A 24,354-nucleotide genomic window follows, 5' to 3' on the forward strand; every position below is an offset into this window, starting at 1 on the left:
CCTCCTTATCATCGCGAGTGCCATTTTGTCCGTATTTAGCAATATTTTGCATTTTTAAAAGTATTTTATTTTTTTAAATTTAACTCTATATTACATTTTTAATATTTGCACAATATCAATATACCCTTTGAATAGCCATTTGCAATGGGTGCAGGGTACAACAACAAAAGAGATCGTCAATGTGCCGTTACACATGTTCCATGTTTGATTTGATTGCAAACGAAAATGAATCTCAGATTGAAACTGAATTGTTTGTTTGCTGCCACTCGATAAGCAACAGTAACAACAACAGCAGTAATAACAACAGCATCAGCATCAACATCTGCGGCAAAAGAGCAACAAAATGTGTAGAAAAAAATGATGGCAAAAAAATAGTTTTTGTTTAACGCACACGTTTGCAGAACAGAAAAAACAACAAGAACCAAGAGTCAACATCTCTTCTCAGTCCCCCTCATTACCATAAGATACTACTTATGTATGTATGTACATATGTATATAAGCTGCCTTTGTCTGACTATCTGTAGGTCACTTTCTGAAGCATATCAAGAAGAGCTCAAGCTCCGTTTATCGGTTAGTTGCGTTCTCTATCTCTATCTCTATCGCGCCCCAAGAAGCTGCAACAGTGCAACTCAAATATTCGTAATTACACGCATTTGTTGATTAGAAAGATCTTTTTTATGAATAAAATACTACATGTATGGAAAACAACTGTGTATTTATTATGGCCAAGTTAGTGTTTTGTCAAAGATAAAATAATGATAACATATTCGAATTTTATATTTAAAAATATTTAAAACTAATGGCTCGCAATTTTCTATTTCAACTTGTTATTCTATATTGTATTTCATTTATTTATTTCATTTAAGCATTTCTAATGCTAAAAGTACAACAGACTTATAAATTATTGCATTAGTAATTTCATTAAACAAATTTATTCAAAAGTGTAGGATTTTTTAAGCTAAAGTTTTATTTTACTTGTAGAAGAGAAAAAACATTATATAATAATATATTATTATTACTATTCATACGATCAACTTCAATAATATAATTTTTCAAATTATATAAAGAAAATTAATTTCATTATGTTTTTAATTTTAATTACTACATATATGATATTAAACCCAGATGAAGCTTAAAAGCTAGCTTTTATTTTTTGCTTTTAATAACTTTGACTTAGCCTTGTGCAATTTTCCTAGAATTTAAATAATGTTGACACACTGCTGAAATATGCATAAAAATATTTAAATTTAACAACTGTTAAGTCAACATTTTTAGAGTGAAGAGTGGGTCACTGAGTGGTCAGGAAGTACATTAGCACCCACACACACTTCACACACAACCACACAAATCATAACTCATACAGCTGCTCTGACGGTACCAGGCTGCTAATTAAAAACAGCAATCAGCAAATGACAAATGACACAGAAAAAAAAGCAATCAAAACAAAATGAAACAGGATACAATTTTGATAAGACAGACATCAGAACAATACGAGTACCATAAAAAAACTGTTTAATTTGCATAGCCCTTTATATGTATGTGATTATGTGTGTATGTGCGGGTGTGTGTCAACAAACATGACAAACAATTGACAGCTGTTTACGCCTGTTGGACGCCGCTTTGCAATCACAATCGGATCCACAAACGCGAGAGTCAAGGACTGTGTTAACAGCGAGAGCGAGAGCGAACGAAAGTGGGAGAGTAAAAACGTGAGAGTGGCTTTATTCCGTGATGAGTTTGCCATACTTAAAGCTGGCTGCTGTGGTAATTTCTTTTCAAACGGAACGAATGCAACTACTGATAAGCTACAGAACCGCGGGCCATACACTAACAACACACACACATGCACATACAACAAAGGCTGATAAATACACACACACACACACACACACATGCACTGTGCTGAGCCGAAGATTGAGTCTGTTCTCTCTGGCATACATATGTTTTGTCCCCTTTTGGAACGCATGCGCCTGTTTCACTCTCCCACCCCCCTTCACGTTCAGCCTGTTTTATTCCCCACTGCCATTTGCTACTATTTCCCAAACAACAACACAGATAGCGTTTTATGGATTACATTTTAATATTCAAGCAAGTTGAAGTGCATTTTACACTGGTTATAAATTGCACAAAAACAAAAACTTTAAAATGAATAAATTGAAGTTTAGAATTGCAGTTGAATATTTGCAAAATTTTAAAGCTATATGCCTTGAATAAAATGTACAGATACATACATATATTGCAAACTCGGCAACATTTTATACAGATTCGAGTGTCAGAATCTAGAATCAGACCGAGATATTGATTTCGATGCTAAGAAATTTTGAAATTTTGAAAATTGAAAATTTGAAATCTTAATATTTCACTTTTAATCAACTCCTCATATAGTAATTAGCATAAAACAACACTTTAAACTTGATTGTAAGACTTTTGTTATTTAAAAAAAAAAAAAAAAATAATGTCAAATTGGATTCAAAATCTGACTACCTTGAAACTGTTAATGTACTAATAAAATATAAATTCAAAATTAATGCAATTTGCATCTTTGCATTGCAAATAAGTGTTGTTCATAATACGATTTCTATTTAAAAATTGAAATGTGTACAGTATTTTACCATTTTATTTATTTAGATCAAAAAGTAAGATTTATTTTGAATTTAAGAAAATAAACATATAGTTTTCATTTCATAATTTGAATTTACAAAAAAATATAATCAGCAGTAAGCTTTCAATTGCCTTTTGTTAGCATTTGCACCACTGTATTCAACCGCACTATTTTGTCTGCTGCGGCAGGACTTGCGCGGAAGCTGTTTAATTCTCTCATGCGCTATCGCTCTCTCTCTCTCTCTCTCTTTCCGCGACCGAGCCCAAAAACGAAGCTGGCCACAAACCCGAGGCAACCCTTGCTGCCGTGCCCTGGCAATTGTCATATGGCCGGAGTCGCAAAACGCAAAACGTAATTGGAATTTGAAATTGGGAATCGCAGTCGCAGTTTCATTTCGTCCTGTGTCGCTCTTTGTCGTCGCTGACGTCGCTGGCAATCGCCGCAGTTTTCGCGAATTGTCTGCGGCTTTGCACGGGCGTCCAGCGTCGTCGTCGTCGTCAGCGTCAGCGTCAGCGTCGTAGTCGTTTCTTGTGCTGTTTGTTTGTGTTTTTCTTCAGATTTTTGTTGTGTTTTTTGTGGGACTGTTTTTTTTTTTTTTTTGGCTAAAGAAATAGCAACAACATCTTAGCACATTTACCGTTATACATAATAACGTGCTTCCTTGTCGAATTTTTTTTCATCTGTATTTCTGGTTGTTTTTTTTTGTGTTAATCGCGATTTTTCGGCGTTTGCGTCGCGTGCAGCAAACTAAGCGCAGAATTAAACGTAAGTTTTGCGATATTTCTTGCTGTTGTTGTGGCAGTAGTAATATTGGTAGTTGTTGTTGTCTTTATTTTTTATAGGGTGGCAACCATCGATTTGCGTGTCGCGCAGTCAAACAAATCAAATTGGAAAACGCGATTGTGTATAAAACAATTCGATTGTCTATTTTGGGTGCTAAAAATTATTGTTATTATTGCCCATTATCCATTTGCCAGGCCACCCAATAACTGTCAGACTGTCAGTTTGTCAGATTGTCAGACAAGCGACAGCATGACACTCTCTCTGTCTCTGTCCTCTGTCTGTGTGTTTGCAGACTACAGCGGAATGTGCATGCAAACTTCACTTCTTTATGCATGCATTATTCACTACTTACAGCAGTTTGTGCTATAAACTTTATAGCATTGGCATCAATTATATGCAACATTAATGTCTACAATCTTTATACATATATTTCCTTTATATATTTCATTGTTTCATATTAGAATTGTACTGATAAGATTTGAACAACAACAACAACAATTGTTTTTTCAAAACTCAAGAATGCTTTACTAGATGATACCCTATTTCAGCTGCACTTTTTCTCTGTAGAGTTGTTCTGTTTAAATTTATATAATGCAGTTAGTCATGTGAAAATAAAAAAATTGACATATTCGTTTTTTTCTTAATCTTGAAAATAGTTTATACTTTTTTTTAATACTTTTTATAATCATCATCTCATCAGAGAGAAAGAGAATCAAAATAAAATAAGAAACAAAAGAAAGAGCCAAGATAACCTTTAAAGCTTCTCAGCTCTCTTAGTTCTCTACCATCTCTTTGATCCTTTCGTTATTTTTATTCAATAAATTACTAATATGAATTATTTTGCATTTACTCAAGTTAATAGGTTATAATTATAGCAAATACAACTCAAAGTTGACTTTTAAATAAATGTAAAAAAACAGTGAGTTGTTGTGGTTTGTTGTTGTTTAATTTATTTTATCTGAAGGCTTTCAAGGTTCTTAAGTTCCTCCCACAATAAAAATGAGTGACATTCCTAAATAGAAATGGCACTAGAATTCTAAATAAATGACGAAACTCTTTTGGCTAGGTAAAAGGAGGGGGAAGGCTAGGGAAAATTGCCATGAGTCATATGCAATGTGTAATATAAAGTTTGTTGTTGTTTGCACAAGGAGTATTGGGAGGGGGAGTGATTGAGTCATGTCAGCTGTTCGGGCGGCGACCTTGATGACCGCATGCGCAGGCATTTGTCTGGCATAATTTACACACACATACACACTCAAACACCCACACACACTCACACTTAGAATTGCTAGAATTGTTGACGCACCAAGGACCAAGCCAAAGGTCAACAATTAATGCACAACAGGGGCCTTTATTAACGGCTCAAAAAAAAATATGAAAATGTTATGGCAATGACCTTGCCAGAGGCACGACTCTACCTGGTGTTAACCTCAAGGAACAGCAACAACAACGACAACCGCTTAAATCATCATACAATTTTAACACTACCTACACATTTCACCGGAACTGCAGGAACTTCAAAAAGTCACACGGATACAGATATCGGCACAATGGAAAGGTGTCAAGGCGTCAAGACGTGCTGGGATGCTTGGAGTTCTCAATGGATTCAGTAACAATACAGTTGTCTTAGCCGTCCAAACGTTTTAAGTAGTATTTTTTGACTTCTGGTAGTTACTTTCGATAAGAATCTTCAAGTTCCGTAAATATCCAACTCCATTCTGTAATCTTTAATAGTTCCTTAACACTTTAAAGCATTTCTAGCCGAGATTGAAAGTATTTTTTGACAAATGGATGTGTCATTCGATAAAATGGATAAAATTTTTAATTGATTTTCGACATTTTACAATTGATTTTTAGTATCTTTTCATGATTGAAAGTAATTGTCAATAATTGGAAACATTTTTTGAGCACTGAAAGTTTCAACTGATAGAAGTTTTTCACTTTTTCCTTAAAGCTTTTAATAGTTTAGCTAGGTCTTTACATACTGGAAGTATCTTACCACTACTGAATGTATCTTTCCTGAAAACTACAAGAGAAATTAAAGTAATTGAAACACCTGTTTAAGCTCTTAATAGTTGGGCTTACTTAATTTTTATAATTCTCAGACAATTATAAGTATTTCCGTTGCAATCGGGAGTATCTTTTCACAGCCGGCACAACTTGAAGACTTTAATAAAAATATTAGAATTGAGCACGTTGTAAGCTTTATGAAGATTAAGCTCTAGAACTTTTATGTTGACTTAAAACATTTTTTTGTTTCCTTGAAATCAGGACTTCTCCAAGAACTTCCTGTTCTTCTCATCGGTTCTCTTATATTTTTGGGATCGTTTCAAGTCAACTCAATGGATCTCGGTCTCTTTGAATTATTGCTGTTTTCTGCGTGTGTTTGCAGTGCTTTTTGCCATTTCCGCTTGTCAAACATTTGTCGGCTTTTAGCTTATTGCCAACTTTGCGAGTGTAAGAATGTGTGTGTGTGTGTGTGTGTGTGCTATTGCAAAACAAGCCTACACGAAGCTGACGAGTTGTATCGGTTTTACTCGTATCTGTCCGCCTGTCCGTCTATTCATCTATATATGTTTATATATATATATATATAATGTCAGTCGATCTGTCTCTCTGTCAGTCTATCTAGCTGTCCGTCCGTCTGTCTGTCCCACGGCGTATTCATCATGACTAGTACTCGTAGTTTTCGCGCATTTCATCGCATATTTACGTAGGCCATTCGAACCAAGTTAACGCCTTTATTTATTGACTTATTTGTTTAGAGCACCTCACTCGGTTCGCCTGTGTGCGTGTGTGTGCATGTGTCACAGTGTGTGTGTGTGCGTGTGTGCGTGTGTAACGCTCAATGACAAAAAGCAAATAAAACTCCATTTACCGTTTTCCACTTACATACTTATTTCTGATGATGTCACACAATACATTCGCATAATTGTAAAAAATTTAAATACTACTTATAAAAATTGAATTTATTATTCTCACGTTATTCATGTCTTTTGTTTACAATTTTTCCTTTACAGGGCGATTCCAGAACATATAAGCTCCATAAACTGAACGGTAAGTGCTTCTGAAGCTGAGTTTTACGACAGAGATTTGATAAATATGGAAATTTTTTCAGTTAGGGATATTTTCAATTAAGTCCTTAACTTTTACTCATAATACTTTTTTCATCTTAAGTTTAGTTCGGGATTCGATTAGATAGTAAAAGTAAAAGTATGAGCGTTTCCACATTTAAACTGAACTATGTAAATCATAGAGGATTTTGACTCATAGCATTATACTTTTTCGTAATTATAGAAATTCCCTTTTGAAATATTAGTAGCTATCTTTTTGAGGTTTGTTAACAAGATTATTCTAAATAATATTTTACTGTATCTGACTAAGCTATGCAAAACATTATCTTATCCACATTTTCGCATCTTAAGTCAACTATTAGTAATATACTCTGGCTATTTATATCTTTATAGATATGCGTTATTATCAGTTTTAGGTTTGACTTCAAAAAACCTGATGATGTTTTTAGGCTTCATTCATAAAAGTGGAACGCTACAAATTCCTCAGACTACAGTTAGCAATAGTTTTTTCCCATAAATGACTCTTTTCTCTTTCAGTCTCTTCTCTTTACACTGACTCAAAGTGGGCTTATCAGGGCCCCTAAAGAGACCCAGACCCAGTAATGATCCCAGATACACTCATTGAGTGTGTGCTATAAACGCCTCAAAAATAATCATTTGGTTCTGTGAAAATCGGTGTGAATCATAGGCATTGGGCCAAGAAATTGAAATAAAAATAACAAACGTTTCGTCATCTCGTCGGCAGATGCTGTCGTCTACTATATATCGTATATAGATCGTATATATATCGCTTAATGTGTCGTAGGTCAAGAATTTGGGTCTCTTTGCCAAAATGTGACGCATCTTTCATTATCATCACCATAGTCATGATTTTGAATTGAGTTTTTGGTTGTGTTTTGGTTTTGGTTTCGATTTCATTTCGATTTCTTGTCGCTTTTCCTGTCGCTTATCATAACTTGTCTCAATTGTTATTCAAACGAGACAACAACAGAAAATAAAGAAATGGAATAAATTGTACAAAAAAAAAAGGCTGAAGACAAATTGGGAACAACGACGTGGCACAAATGAATTCATAGATAGAAACAGACGTTAAAGGTGAACAGCAAAACAATAAACGACAATCCCAACGATCCAAACAATCCATCGATTCTCCAACGATTTGATTTGACTGATTCCAACGATTCCATCGATTCGAACGATTGCTCAATCGGCCGGGAAACCATTTGTCGTCGTTTGTCATTAATCGACGGTTTTTATTTTTATTTTTATATTTTTATTTTTTTTTCTAGCCATATTTCAATATTTATTAATATCTATGGCACGATTGGACAGCTCCAGCCAAATGGACAAACTCAATTGACGTATGTGTGCAAGTGTGTGTGTATGTGTGTGTGTGTCAAGTGCTTACCCAAAGGTTGAAGACGAGGCGACGATAATGATGCATCGATTTTTAAAGATCTCCCAAGTTAGATAATATTACGATACGATTGCAATGAGTGCTATGCAAGTTGAGTTCTTGGTTCAACATTGAACATATCAATTGAGGTAGATCAGTTAGAAAGATAGAGAAATGAGAGGGGAAGATAGAATAAGAGGGAGCAAGTAAACAATCAAAGTTGATTCTTAATCAAAAGTGTCTTTGACTTTAGCAAAGATTTCCAGTTTTTCTTTACAAGTTGATGTACTTTTTTAATTATAAACAGAAAAGTGCAAATATTTTATGATATCGTAAGTGATCTTCAATGTAAAAGGCGATCAGTTACTGCTAAAAAAAAGTAGACTTTATTTTGATATTGATTTATTTCTTATGTTTCTATATGAGAGCTTTCTTGGTAAAGAACTTAAAACTGATCAGTTTATGATCTATTAAAAATCTTTTAAAGTCCTTTAAAGAAAGCAGGGAAACCATTTTAGCACTCAATTAAAGATCACTTATGATTAAACATTCTAAGCTTCAAATACGTTGATCGTTGATTTCCATTTGCAACTCAGTTGATTGAATTATCATACATAAAGTTCTGGCACTCGATCAGTCACAGAACAAACTGTCTATCAGATTCTTGGAGTCTTGTCTTAGTCATTAATGGAGCTGAAATATTGCCCTTACTTGTATGTATATGAATGTGGCAGCTGCCACATTGTGTTGCCACGCTAGTCTGTCGCATATATATGTATGTATATCTGAGTCTTTGTTGTTGTTGTTGTTGTTGTAGTCGTTTTCTTTTCATTTATTCACTTCATTTCAATTAATTGCGCAGACGCATCTTCGTTTGGCTTCCCATGTCCCATCTGATGGCATCATGATAATCATGATCATCATGTTCATCATGATCATTTGGTGGATTCCCATCATACTGTCGTATTGTAAATTTAGTTGTTGCCCCTGGGGGCGTGTTGTGGTCATGGACCCGCATTGTTGTTGCCATTTTTATTTGTTTATTAATTGCTCCAAGTTCCACAAATCCAAAGATCTGCAGATCCGCAGATCCGTAGATCGCACATCACATATCACTGATCGCATGTTGCCCATTCCAACTTTTGATGGATGCCTCATAACATACGTGTATGTGGGCTGTGGGTGAAATAAAATCATTTGAAACTTGCCTTAACAATGGCTAGACGACAATGTAACCCCATATTTTACTTGAAGTGAAACCAACTTTGATGCTTAAACCAAATGATCGCGGGTAATGCGACTGTCAGTTCAAACCTATGAAGGATGTAGCCAATAAACCAATCGGATGTATCTATAAAGAGATTTACCAGTTTCTAGCAATTCAAATTAATTACCAAACTGATCGTGCACCAATGAATCAAGAATTGATTATTAAAAAGAAACTTTACAATATTGTTACAATATTGTTGATCTAGATTTAATCTAGCTTAAAGCTCTGAAATTCGATCATAATCCATCAAATATTTTATTTTATTACAAACTACAATGTTTAACAATGTGATCTATTAGGCAATTTGAAAACAATTTTTATGGAATCTAATTCAGCTGATCTTAAAGTTCTTAATTTTCTAAGTGATCTAAGTATTGATCTATATTATCCGATTAATTTTATGGCAACTTTCAAGCTAATATTTAATTGATCTTAACGATCTGGAGTCAAGGAACCCCGTAAGTTAATTAGCTTAATAATCGACCCCCATGCGAGTGCCTTATAATTATAGTTTGTTTTTGAATCTCAAGCGATCTTGACTTTCTAAGTAATTTGGCATATGTATTTTATTGATAGCAAAGTTTACTTATTAAGATCTGTAGATCTGGTAGCAGTTAAAACCAATTTTTCAACTGATCTATCATTGATCTGCACTCAACCCAGTCCTAAAAAAATGTACTGGTTTCTCTTATAGAGACTTTTCAGCGACTTGTAACTTTCCAAGGAATACAGCAATTGATCTTGAATGATATCAAAGTTGATCTTCACCTCAAGATCTGATCAAATGATTGTTTTGTAAGTAGCCAATTTCAGTTACCTGCGGCTTCTGGCTTCAGCTTCAGCTTTAGCTCTGGCATTGTCGAGGCAATTGTCAAATTAACACTCTATGGGGCCTAATCATTTAAACCGCTCAACGGTGGGCGGGGCACTAGGGCGGGGTGGGTCGATTAAATGCCTCGCCACGATTGTTGCCTATTAACAAAATCAACTACGATGCGGGCGGCTGGCGGCTCTAATCAAAAGCATATTTATGAGATATGAACAAAGTTGTATCTGTGTGTGCGTATAGTGTGTGCATGTGTGTTTATGTTGTGTGTGTTCCTATTACAAACTCGTTACTGGGTCAGGGGTAGCAAACGACAGCGGCGCGTACTTAAATTTCATTACATTTAATAACGTTTAGTCATCAACGGATTTTTTTTTTTTGGTTTTTAATACCCTAAAACCAGTGAAAATGTGTGAAAAAGGTTATTAGCTATAGAAAAATATTTGTAACAGGCAAACTATTTTGAACGGCACTAAATTCGAATAATGCTCTATAAATATGGTAACCACAAGTCTGAAAAGGTAACTATTTTATCGATATAGACTTGTGCCTTTCTAAAAATTCATTGCGATCGCATAATGTCCGAACAGTTTTACATAATGTAGAGCTGCGTGCAGGGTATTTTGCAGTCTAGCACACTCGCTAGCAGCGATCTCACTTTGCCGTTTTTTGTTGGGTGGTTGCACTCTGAAAACGAGTGTTAAACCCATTGAATATAATGAAACACCATCAAATGCCATGCGAATGAGTGATGAATGAATGAATGTTACGAACATGAGTATAAATGTGAGTATGAAATGAGTATTAAAAAATAAAAGTAAAATATGTATAACTGAGTGCCAAATGGCTGCGAAAATTGTGCAAAAGCTTATGAATTATGATGGAACCGAACCGGACGAACCAGATGAATAAAAGGTGAAGACAAATTAGGCAGCTTACATCATGATCTTGCCAACTGAGTTTTAAGAGTTATGCGAAAACAGCGACAACAACAAAAACTACAACAGCAATTTTGAACAACAAACAACAACTACGAATAACAAAATTGCCCCAAAGGCGTGCAATTAAGAATTTTTTTGGCTAAAGTTTCGTTGGGTGGGCGATCGGTTTGGGGTTGCTGAACAGGAAGGGGCCGGTGAAGAAGGCAGGGACAAGGAATATAAGTTGAAGAAGAGGAAGAAGCAGAGACCGACAGCAACTAAATACTTAGCCTCAAGTGTCTTGCTCATTAAGCTGTTCAAGCTTCGCGCAGATGCTATTTATGTATGCCAAAAAGAACACGAAACAAGTCGAACTTGAAATACCCTTTCAACTAAATATTACAATAAGAGAAACGTAAAACCAGGACCGTTTATTTAATATTGTTGTTTGTAACTAAGTTAAATGTTATGATTTCTTTTGTGGAGGTTAATTTACAAATTTCATTTCATTAATTTGAAACTATTTTTTACAAGTTTATTTATTCATTTAATTAATTTTTTTTTGCCTTTATACCAAGTTTTAAAATGATCGTACATAAACGTTCATAAAATATTGAATCTTAATTTTCTCATTCCTCACTTGGGGTATTAATTTTTTAAAAAACTTTGCAATAGAGCTGTATACTAATAGATAGATTTTATTAAAAAAATTTTCTAACAATTTTCCACTTGTGTGATTGAAACTATTATCATTTAATTTTATTGATACGAATCTTAATAAATGAGCAAAATGCGTTCTAGAAATAGAAAACTAGCCATCTAAATAGGTATGGTACACCCCCTGCTAAGCTTCTACAGGGTATGCAAATAGGGGGGAAAAAACTGAAGAAACAAAACAAAACAAAAGAATACTTGTCAAAAGTCTCGCAAGCGACACACGCCGGAACACAGATGCCGTCACATTGAAAGACAGCAGCAACAACAACAGCAACAACAACAACAAAAGCAACATATAAAAAAGCAACAACAATAACAATAGAAACAACTTTGAAATTGTAAACGCTAACTAAGAATCATTATGTCAATGTCATTTGTGTTGTTGTTGTTGTTTGTGATGCGGGTCTTTTGGGCTTGTCTGTCTCCATCTCTTTCTCTCTCTTTGTCTCTCTGTCTGCCTCTTTTACTTCATCTGTAGCTCCATCTTTAGCTACAGCTCCCTCTTGTCTGTTGTATTTATCTAATTTGTTGTGTGTTGTTTGAATTACCTCATAGATCTTTTTTTGTTTAATGCACTTCACACTTCATAATTGTTGTGTGTGTGTGAATTGTGTGTGTTGAGTGTGTATTTTCTTCAGTTCAAAGCCAGCTTCCATTCTATTCTTGAAGATTTCGCAATCTTAAGTTACGTCTATCACTGATCATTTTTCATAGTATTGAAGTTGTTGTTTTTATTCATCTTCATCTTCATCTTCATCTTCTTGATTTTTTTTGTTTTGCTAATTTTCCGGCATGTCTTGTGAATGTCAAGTGCAACCCTGAGCAACACAACAATAAATTGACCCAACATACATCTCACAAAATGAAACGAGCTCAAGAACACTTGAAGTATGTTTTATCTTACAGATGCTCTTGAGAGATCGAGAGGGGAATAAGAGAGGGAAAAAGACCCTTCCAGTTAATCCCTGCCCAAAAAGCAACACCTTTGGGATTACCTTTTGTTAAACAATTCTAAGTCTATTAATAGGCAACTCTTTATAAACAGCTTAAAGAACAAGTGAGCAGACTACTATCGAGTGTGCCCGACTAGCAGATATCCTGTTAACTTTAAAATAACAATTCTTAAAATTTACATTTATTTAAAACAAAATCTCAATTTTCAGAATAGTTAGTTTGCCAAATTATGTACTTGTATACAAATTTAAATTGCTCGGATTTTGAGAAAAATATTGATATGGAGAAAACTTTTTTACAGTTTTAGTAACTTAGAGTTGTTTATATTGACTTGACAGATCGTCTAACTTTTTATCTGCACACAGCTATAAAGCCTTTCTACACGCTTTGACTTTAGGGGAGCTTTTGGCTTGTTTTCCTTTCGAGCTCTATTCCAAGGGTCTTCCTGGTGTAGTGTTGAGCTATTGTCTGGTATCTGACTCGTTTACTTTGGAGACAACACCTTAATCGCATGCTCGTCGTCTTAGCCATAAAAAAGAGTGAAGCGTGCGACTTCCCCGGGCCAAAGCCAACATCAACAACACCATCAAAATCCACATGAACATCAAAATCAACGTCAAAGTGTGGCACGCCCACTTAGCCCAGTTTAATGGTGAGCGTTATTTTTTATGGGTAAGAAGACTGGAAGCTTAAGCTACAGCAGCGGCTCTTAATTGAGCCAAAAGCTTAGTGTGTCCAACAAATGCACGATATGTCGAGCATTGAGTATTTCGTTTAAGCATTTATGGCTATTTTATTGGACAGAGGGAAGTTCGAAATGGATTTGCATATAAGGCTATCGCTTGATTCCCGCAATTTGGCCAACTTTCCATTTTCAATAACGAACGTTAAGCCAAAGATGGCTTATAGTAGTAGACAAACTATAAAATAGTTATCAAACGCTTTTTATTGGGTTTTTAAGTTTGATCTGTGTGAAATGCGATCATGAATGAGTTGAAAAAATTTCAATTTAGGCTACTATAACTCACCAGTTAGCCGTTTGCCTTAAAGTTAATTAAATTCAAACAGCTTTACAGAACTTTCTAGCTTTTAAGTTTGAGATACTCTCTAGATTAAAAATATTATAAACAATCTGTTCGTGAGATACTTTATTAAAAATAGTAAACATTTTAGAACTGTAAAATACATTAAGAATTAATGATGTATTTGTGATTTATCATTGGATAAATTGCTTAGAAAACTCAATTAGATTTGTACTGAAGAATCTTAATACGAAATCTATAAAGTTCTGTGTAAGCTAGACTCAGATTTCTGATTAATATTTACGATTAATTCGTAGACTTGACGAAATAGGATGCAATAAATTAAATCAATTTGGGGATTGCAATTAATCTTAAGAATTATATAGATATAGATCGTAATATTTGGTAACCTTATAATCAAATTGAAACAAGTGGAAAAAGCTATGGTCGAGATCCCGACCATAGGATACCCGTTACATATTTTAATATATATAAAAGTACTTAAAAGAAATTACTACCTAATAAAAACTACTGCATACTTTTAGCTGATTGTATTGAAATAATAACTTAATTAATAACTTTGGTTAGCTATTACTCCCGTTCTACTTGTTAATTACCATAAAAACTGTATTATCTTAAAAACTGTGGGTGTGATGCTGATCAAGAATATATATACCTCCCTGTTACATATATTCGAACCCTTTTACTTATTTTTTAAGTAACGGGTATAAAAACTATAAAAAATCAATGGTAGTTGCATCTGGGACTCCTATTGATTGTTATAACCTTCTAATATAGTTAAATTAATCTCATCTTAAAAGTTGTAGGTATTGCATAATACATGTTGAGATACATGGTTATAGTTGAAACAAGTAGGTTCATATCCAATACCTAATCGTTGGTCGTATCAATCAAGCCACAAGGCAAACAGCATTGGAATTTGAACCAAATGTAAACACTGAGCGCAAATTGTCCCAGCTTTTCTTATCTTATCTATTGTATTTGGTAAGCCATTCCATATGTGTATGATTGCGTGTGTGTGTGTGCGTGTGTGTATTTTCCCATATGGTAACAACAAGAGAAACAATACGATGACGACGTGTGGTGGATCACATCGAACCACCAACAATAGAAACGTTTAAAGCATTTGTCTTTTAGGGCTGTTTATTAAGTTGAATTCTCTTCAAACTTTTCCGATCTCTCTTTGCTTCCTATACACAGTATTTGTATCTGTATCTGTATCTGGCACTCTCACTCTATTCTCATCCATCGAATTGTGGCTTACCCAATCTTCTGTTTTTTGCTACTTGAACCACTTGTGGGCCATGCGTGTCCATAAAGTTGTCTAAACTGTTTGGAGAATTGAGATACGAGTACATCTTTTTTTTCTTCTTTCTTTCTTTCTTTCATTCTTCTTTGGATGATTCTTTGGCTATTTAGTATTTCGATATTTAGTTTTCTTTATTTTTATTGTGTTTATGCTTTGCTGGAGAGCGTTGAAAACAGTTTTTTTTTTTTAGCAATTAGCACGCTTTCAGCACATACCACAGACACATCGACCACATAATTTGGGTCAAGGTTATTAGCCTAACCCAAAAAACTTAACCCAACCCAACACAACCTAACCTAGCATCAAGCATCTGCATCTCAATATCTATTGGTGGGTGTAAACAGACTGAGAGCAAAGACTCCACTTGAGGCATCTGTCGATTTACCTCCATCTTTTCATTTTGCAGCTCGTCAATCGAGGCACTTCACTTATGGGCTAGGCCAATGCATTTCCAGTAATTGAGTGGCAAGATCAGTGCGATCAGAAGTAGGCTAACTTGATATTGCAGAGAAAATGAATAAGAGGAAATGAGTAAAGGGGAAAATTACAGAGACTAGGACAGAGTGCCATTTAATATGATCAGTCTCAACTAGGACAACGATCAATACAACTACATTAATACTTAATGACTTAACTAATTGAATTAAATATGATCAATCGACTGATAAAACTCATTTGCATTTATAGGCATTTAAAATGATTATAAGATCACTAAATAAATAATCAAACTGCCCCACAAGAACATAATGGACTTATACACAAAATGATCAACAGTTCTATATGAAATTGAGTGATAAATACATTAATATGAATTAGTTACCGATTAATTGAAGACCCACAAGGTATTTTGTTTACTAAAAGCCTTATCAGATCCACGGACATTAGAAAAAATTAAAAAGCCGATCACTTAATTAATAAAAGAATAGTGATCCATAAGATCGTAAATAATGAGAAACGATCACTTATTGATTAGCCAGTAAAGATATTGATTGATTAATTAGATACTTAGTAAAGAACATTCGTATCACTTGACGATGACTTGTTGATCGTTCCTCAATTAAGGCACTACAATAATAGCAGTTGATCATCAATAGTTCAACTTCATCAGTTGACAGATTACATTTGAAACAAGTTACAGTTTTATTTTTCTTAATTGATTGTACGATCGCTTAATGAAAGTGATCTATGGAAAACATAATAAATACTGAAAACATGATCACTTATTAATTGGCAAATAGAACAAATCAGTTGTGTGATCACTTTTAAAGCTTGCCATGGATTTTCGTAGAATTTTAAGTATTATAAATTGTTAGTATGATCACATTATCATTTATGGAAATAGAAAGACCCCAAGTTGATCACAGAGTTCAACGAGTTCAATAAGATCACATTTTATGCCAAATATAGATCTTCCCAATGGGTTAGAAATTGATTGTTCATTTCAGTGAAATCAGTTTGTCAAAGACTTAATCATAGTCTTTAATCACTAACTAGAAATCTCGTATTAAGCCGGATTTGGGAGATTTGACCCCGGCGAGGAATGGAGACGTGCCAGAAAGAGGGGCAACTTACGATTGGTTGGCACTGTAAAATGTTTATTGCTTTCACAATGTCAATCGGCATTTGTTTTGACTCGTAACGAACCCCTAATTGCAGAAATATGCGAACCACACACTGCTAAGGAAATCAACTCTTTCCCCCCGCTCTTCCTACCTTTTTTATGCTCCCTCTCTTCCACTCGTCCACTCTTCACCTCATACCGTCTGCATTATTCTTGGGAAGCTGCAGCTACCCCTTCAAGGCGGGCATATAAATACATATATGAATATCTTATGCAGAGCATTGAAGTAGCTGCAGCTGTAGCTCCCCCATTTGCCACACTCGGCCCCCTCTTGGTACTGCTCCGCCCCTCAGCTCTTTTCCACTGTTCTCACTTTCATCTTTTGAATTCTACGACGCACTATGGGGCCTTAAGCTAAAAAACGCGACAAAAATTAATACAATATAGATTATATAGATTTTCTCAAAGTTTAGTCAGAATTCATTTTGAAATCGAATAAATATATTAAGTGGTAAATTTGACAAAATATAAGAAGTAAATAGATATTTTTAATTTTATTGCGGACAATCCAAGAAACCTATCATTATCTTATTATTTGTATTTCCAAATAAATTTTAGTTAATAGGATTAATTAAGTTTTTCAGCTTTGGTAGAATTGAACTTAATAAGTCTAAGAATATACATATTAATCAATACTACGAGTATAACTAATTTATGTAAATTTCAAAACAGCTGACATAATAAAGTTGATGATTTTTACAGCGATTAATGACAAAAGGCTCCACTGTGCGACGACAACGACTTCTTTCACTTTCAGTTCGGTACGGTACGATTCAGTTTGGTATGGTATGGTATATGATATGGTATATGGTATGGTATATGGCATGCTATATGGTATGGTTATGGTTCTGCTTCTGTTTTTGCTGTGACGTTAATTAGAACGATGCACCATGCGTGGATCGCTCGAATTTTGTGGGGAAAAAAAGAACTGGGGGATATGATATGGTGTGCTGAAACAGAGAGGGGAGAAGGTAGGGGTTTTTCAGGGAAGGAAAAGGGAACGGGAACAGGAACGGGAAAGGGAAAGGGGTAGGGGTTACTCAGACTTGGGGAGTGTATGTGCGTGTTTCTCTCTGCTTCTGGGATTAACGGCACACGTGTCCGCATCTAGCGCTTATTTATTACCTTTCAACAGGAAAAAAAATAGCAGAAAAATTTGTTTTTTTTTTTATTTTTATATTTATTTCATTTTCATTTTCAGCCTTTTCGTTCTAATGAATCTCATAAGTCGGCTGCGTTTTTGCCATACTTTAAATTCTTGAGTTGACAAAATGTTGTTGTTGTGGCCAACCCCGAATGCAATAGCATTTTTCCCAATTTTTCCAACTTTTCCACACACATACACACAAATGTGAAAATCACTTTGCTGGAAAATTTATTTTGTCTCATTGCATTTTATTGGTTTTTAGCTGCACTGCACGTGTCCTTTGCACCCACACTCCGTTTCTCTTCCATTTCCTCTCTCTGACCACCCTTTCCCCTTGTGGGGGTGGGGGGATGTAGTTGCCAGTCAAGTGGAAACATATATAGCGTCGTCTGTCGCACCTATCCAAGTTATCTCGCTTGAGTCCGACTGCAATTTCAATTTCAATTTCAATTGCGATTGCACTTATTTCATTTAAGCAACTTGCCACACTGTGGCAACCTTCCCCTTGAGCCTCCCTTTAACTGTGGCATGAGTTGGGCTTTTGACAATTCAGTTTTGGCATTGGGGTTGCTCACTTTAATATGAATTCATTCACTCATGCATTCACTCACTTATTCATTTATTTTCTCATCACCGGATATCATCATTTAAGGCCCGATCTAATAGAGATGCTCCATGGCTCAAAGTTTCTTCTTGCTTGGCCAGGAAAATGGACCAGACTTTGCTTGATATGTCTGTCAGGGATCTGTTGTTTTATCATTATCTAGTATATCATCATTAAAATTGGCATTCATTCGCTTTGACATTGATTGATCAGTTGAACTCACAAATATAATTAACTATAATTATCTTGGCACGTGCAGCATATTAACATTTTTAAATTGTCTTCGGTTTCAATGGGAAAAATATCAACTAACTATGTGAACTCAGTTCACAGAGTAACAAAGATATTGAAACTTGGTACAATAGTTTCTCATGGTGTTAACAAATAATAATGTTGATAACAAGCGATCCGCTAAAACCTATAGGAGTCATTGCAGAAACCTATGAAAAATTTACTTACTGCACGAAATAATTATATCTTTTAGAAGATATCTTTATTTAAACGCAACAATTTAGATTAATTTGATTAAAATTGATCGACTTGTTAAAATATTTTCTACTAATTTTATGAAAAATTCCGTAAAAAGACTACGCCAAATAATTCCAAACCATTTCGAACTCATATTAAAGATCTTTGCTTGTTTCAATAATTTATAAATGCACCAAGCCAAAATTAAAATATTCCAAAAACTTGAAAAAGAAAAAACGAAACGTATAAATCTCTAAAAACCATATAATAATTGCCTACTCTTGCTTTAGGAAAAAAAACTAACCCCATGGGCAGAAAATGTTCTTTTGTTTTCCTAAGGCTCCGACATTCTCCATAAATGTTAATAAAACTCAAAGATTTGTCTTATAAGCCGAGTGAAAAAACCAAATAACTGCAGAAGTATATTAATAAAGTATCTTAGAATCATCTGCATCTAAGATACGTTAGCTGACTTAATAGTTTTCAGAGCATTCAGATTTGCAGTCATGAGTAAGTATATATTTAGCTGCAACTCTGAGAGTCCATTAATGGAGCTAGAGCTGATTGACTTATGGATTCAAATAGTTCATTAGTTGAAGTAGCATTTGATTTGACATCTGCAACTGCAACTGCAACTGCTTCTGTCTCTGTCTCTGTCTCTCTGCGTTCTGTCAACAGCTTGTTACCGTTAGACGAAACTAAAATTGACTTGTCAAGGCATCCAAGATCTAGACGCAGTTGCAGACGCAGACGCAGATACAAAGATACAGATACAAATGTAGAGATATAGATACAGCTACACGACGCCCATTTCCATGTCTGTCTTTCTAGCTGTGTTTTAATGTGTGTGTATGAGTGTGTGTGTGTGGCCAAGTCGATGGCCCTGAATGCAAAGTGGCATTTGGCTTAAATCATTTGAAAAGTTCAATTTAGTGACTAAAACTTGCCGCCTGCCAACGACGTCGTGGTGCGTTTCTTATTTGTTGTTTCTGCATTAATTAACTACAACAACATCGAAAACTAGTAGGAATGACTACAGTCGAGTAATCTCGACTCTCAGAAGCCCTGTACCAGTTTTGTAAGAGCTAGGATGTAAAAATACAGAGAGTATTGAAAAATAAATTATCTCGGATGCGATTTTCAGTCACTTTGACACGACTAAATTTTTTTACGATCTATCGAGTTAAATAAATCGATGTTCATGAAAAATCTACAACTCAACTCTTATTTAAGTCAGCATTAACATTGTTCAATTAAATTTTTTGCCAACCACTATAGTTTTTCCCATTCTTTCCCCTCGAAGCTTATTCAACAACTTAAAAGTGCCATAACTTTGTCAAACTTCAACTGATTTCCTTGCGGAATGTCAATTTTATGATTATTTGTTCTCTATTTTGATTCTGCATTCAAATTTAAGTTTTTTTCTATTTCTGTCAATTTTTTCCATACTTTTCTTTTGACAGTTTTTTTTTCGCGTCACAAAGCCTAATAGACCCTTTTTATTCTTTAAGTACAGGGTCTTAAAACAACAATCTGGTCGCTTGGTAATGCTAGCTTTTATACTAGCTACAGATACATTTGTATGTGTAGATACTTCTTATATAGAGTGCACGGCACAAAATGTTCATGCTCATGTGTGGAGGAGATTTGTTTAATTATGTGGACACATGTTGCATGCTGACTGCGTTGCAACGCCGTGGCAGCCTCATTAGTTGCATGCGTCTGTGGCTCACAAAAGATACACACTTTAGATACAGATATGGTACAAAACAAACCAAGTCGAGGCTTGGCTTGCAGCTCAAGAACAACAACAACAGCAAAGAGAGTAACTGCAACAACAACAAAAAAAATAACAACAACAACAACAAGTTGCCGCCAATGTCGAAGTTGCAAGTAAAACAAATCGGTAGCCAAATGCCTTTGACAAATGCCGACAACATACGCCCCCGCACTTCTCCCCGTTCCCGCTCCCTCTGTGTCCCCGCCCCCCGCTTGCTAGACACGCCCCCAGTGCAAAGACTCGACTCGATTCGTTTCAAGTTGCAAAAGTGCATTAAGCACACACACACACACACACACACACACACACACGCACAGTTTATGTTGCTATCAATATGTGTGTATATTGTATTTAATGAAAATGCAAGCGATTTCTTAAACCCTGTACTTAAGAAGTACAAAGGGTCTACTCAATGCATAAAACTCAGAAGAAGACATTCACATATTATTGATCTGCAACAACAAATGTTCATATGTCTGTCCGTCTGTATGAAAACCTAGATCTAAGAATTATGAGACATCAAAATTTGTATTTATGCTGCTTTATAAAATTTTTTACTAGATAAATTTTTTTTAAATACTGAAAATTTAGTAAAAGTGCAATTAAAACTATTTGATTTTAACTGATTTACACATTTTCATAGAATAATTACAGGATGTCTCACAGTCGGTGTCGATCGACTGTAGTCTTTCCTTCTAGTTTTTGTTGTTTCTTTCTGTCTGTCTTCATATTTGTTTCTTACTGCTTTTTGCGTTTGCGCATAAAATTTGCATAAATAATTTCACAAGCGAGTACTCACAACGAGTAAGTGAATACTAAGTGAATACGAGTAATATTCACTATCACTATATGAATACTTGTATATGCTGAGCAAGCGGAGGTGGATTTGTGAGGGGTAAGTTTACAGTTGTGTATATTTAATTTAACGGGTTCATCCGGCTAAGGAAAGTGCATTAAGTATATTCATAATGAGAGGAAGAGAGAAAGAGAGAGAGAGAGAGCAAGGGAATAAAGAAGAAAGCGATAGTCAAGCAATTAAATAGAGGAATATTTGCAAAAATTCATAAGAAAATCTTAGATAGAAAGCTCAAAACTTGATTGGAATATAAGATGTATATATTAACATCCCGTTCACTTGTTTCACACTTCTCTCTTCCATATAGATTTATATTTTCCTTTCTTTTTTAAAAGTTCTGTTTAATGCTTCTCTTTGAAACTTCTTTCACATAATTCTCGTTTATTCCTCTGCAAAAGAATTCTCTTTTATATTTTTCTCTCCTTCTGTGTCTCACTTATTTGCTCTGATACTTCTCTCCCCCATTTCTTTAATTTTTATTTCTTCTCCCACTCGCCTTTTAAACTTATATTTTATGCTTCTCTGTCACATTTCACTTTCGTTCATTCATAATTCGTTCTTTTTTCTCTTTCTAATACTGCTTTCATTCGTTTTTATTTCAAACTCATAATTTAAACTTTTCTGTCATACCGTTCACTCTTCCACTTTACCTCTTTCTGTCTCTTACTTCTTTCCAACTTCTCTCTTCCAACTTCTCTAATATTATTCCATTCTGTTTTTCTTTAACTTCACTGTGATGCTTCACTCTTACACTTTACTCACGCATTTCTCTGACTCCCACTTATGTTTTATATTTTTTTTTTGTTAAAGTTCTCTTTCATCTCAGTTGCAGTTCTTTAATGCAATTTACAACACTGGCGAAATTTCGCTACCGCCTCGTTACGCCTCGTTTTGGGGACGTTTGGGCGTTACGAATTCCTTTGTAATTTATAGCTGCGCAATTCGTTTGGGCTTTGGTCATTCGCTACGTTACAATGTGTGTGTGTGTGTATATATCTGTGTGTGCTTGTCTGCTCTGTGGGGTGGAATAGATTGTTGTCGTTAACATTAATATTTATCTATGCATGCGCAGTTCTAGGCAATTAATCGGTTCGCCGTTGCACACGACTATTTTCCAACTTGTATTATCATCAATATTTACCCCGTTACCCTCTTCCCTCATCTGCCATTCCCGATTCCCCTCATATTAATGCAATTGGCGCCGTTGTCGTTGGCCTGTCACCTCCTCCTGTCAGCAGGGGCTCGATCGCGGCAATTGCCAGTGATATATGACGGAACAATATGTTTATACATATATATATATACTCGTATATATCTGATAATACAGTGAACGATGGTTAAATGGGCGTTGGTTGACAAATATGGTTAAAGCTCTCGGCCGAATGTCGCGATATGCATGCGAATGACAAAAGACGATGCGGAAATGACAACACCAAGCGATCATCGAAAGCGATAACGCTACACTTATCGATAATACAGCATTAGACTTAACAGGCAATGTCATCCACTGATCGTGCTGATCAATCAATAAGAATAAAAACTAAAGCTTATTGCTTGTAATAAAGCAGGACAACACAAAATGTTCGTTTCCTATTATCATCCCCAACAATAAGCAATGATCTGATTGTAATCAAAACTTTTTACTGTGTGGAAATGCTTACAAATCAAAAAGACATTAACATTTGTTAACACACGAATAGATCAGTCTATCAGTAATCGCGCAATACGATCTTTTGATTTATCGCTGATCACTTTCAATGATCTTGCAAAAAAAAATTTAAAGTCCCCTCAAGATTGCCTTTGACAATGTTTGTCAGGGGCAAAGGAAATGATGAGTAAATGACGATCCGCTGTAAATTATCAAACTAACAATGATCGCGAAAAATTATATTTTGTTTTATAGGGGATAGTATTTTTATAATCTGTGACTCGCTAAAAATAAAAAAAATTTTGTAGATATTATTTTTTGCTTGGCACTGATCCTGTCAACTGATCCTGTCAACTGATCCAGTGATCGGTCAAAGAAACTTCTTTCGCATCTAATTAAATAGTCATTAAGTAACCACATAGTGATCTTCATCTCAAGTCAAGCTTACCTATATATTAGGTAGTTTACTATTTGTTAATATGCTTGTTAAATGATCATGTCAAATGATCTTAGTGAAAGATTAAAAAATCATCTCATTATTTATTTAAGAATCAACATCTACTTAATTCATTCTTGTTGATATTCGAATGGTTGTGGCAATGATCGTAAATGATCGCATTGAGCTCGTTGCCGTTGCATCAATATTACAAAATAGATCGTAAAGCTTGTTATAACCTACTAACCAAAAGTAAAACACCAAAAAAAAAAAAGAAAAAAAAAATGGGCATAAGGCAAATTAAACTTTCTATGCGTGTAAAAGATCGTTGTAAAGCCTTCAACATGATTTAATTGCTGGTTCGATGTCGACGCGAGACAAACTTGTAAATGTAAATGGAGTTAGAGTTGGTCAACCTGATGGCCTGCTGTGTTTTTTTTTCTTTTTTCTGAGTATTGCGTTTGTTTTTCAAATTGAAATTGATTTCGATTTGGTTTTCGATTTGAATTTCGTTTTCCTTTGCCGAATGCAAGTTCATTATAATGCCATTGGCATGTTTATTATGTTTATGATGTTTGTAGGGCCTCACGTCCATTGACATATATTTATTTGTTGAACCTTAAATCAAAATGAAGTGCGTGATAGGCGCTGTCTTGGCCATTTGCCTGGCCACTTAACCTGGTCATTTGACATGCCATTGACTTGGCATTCACACAGTTTTCTTGTTTGATTACCCACGGATCATTATCGCAAATGATCATGATGTTGAGCAGAGCGAGAGCGAGAGCGAGAGCGAGAGCTAATGATTGAAGCTCAAGTTAAAGATGAACATGATGTCGTTGTCTGTTGAATGTTATCTGTCCTCGAAACTTGTTCAGTTTGCGAGCCCTTCCCAAAAAT

General features: G+C 35.0%; 1 protein-coding gene across 2 annotated transcripts in view; it reads left to right on the forward strand.

The window, feature by feature from the left end:
• The window catches only part of LOC117793867 (GAS2-like protein pickled eggs), a 76,277-nt gene that overhangs the window by 738 nt on the left and 51,185 nt on the right, over positions 1–24,354 (forward strand). For both annotated transcript variants that reach the window (XM_034634297.1, XM_034634298.1), the window contains exon 2: positions 6,406–6,442. The gene's annotated coding sequence lies outside the window, so the exon portion shown is untranslated. The remainder of the gene's footprint in view (positions 1–6,405; positions 6,443–24,354) is intronic.

The sequence above is a fragment of the Drosophila innubila genome, chromosome X (assembly GCF_004354385.1).
Source record: "Drosophila innubila isolate TH190305 chromosome X, UK_Dinn_1.0, whole genome shotgun sequence".
NCBI classification, from domain to species: domain Eukaryota; kingdom Metazoa; phylum Arthropoda; class Insecta; order Diptera; family Drosophilidae; genus Drosophila; species Drosophila innubila.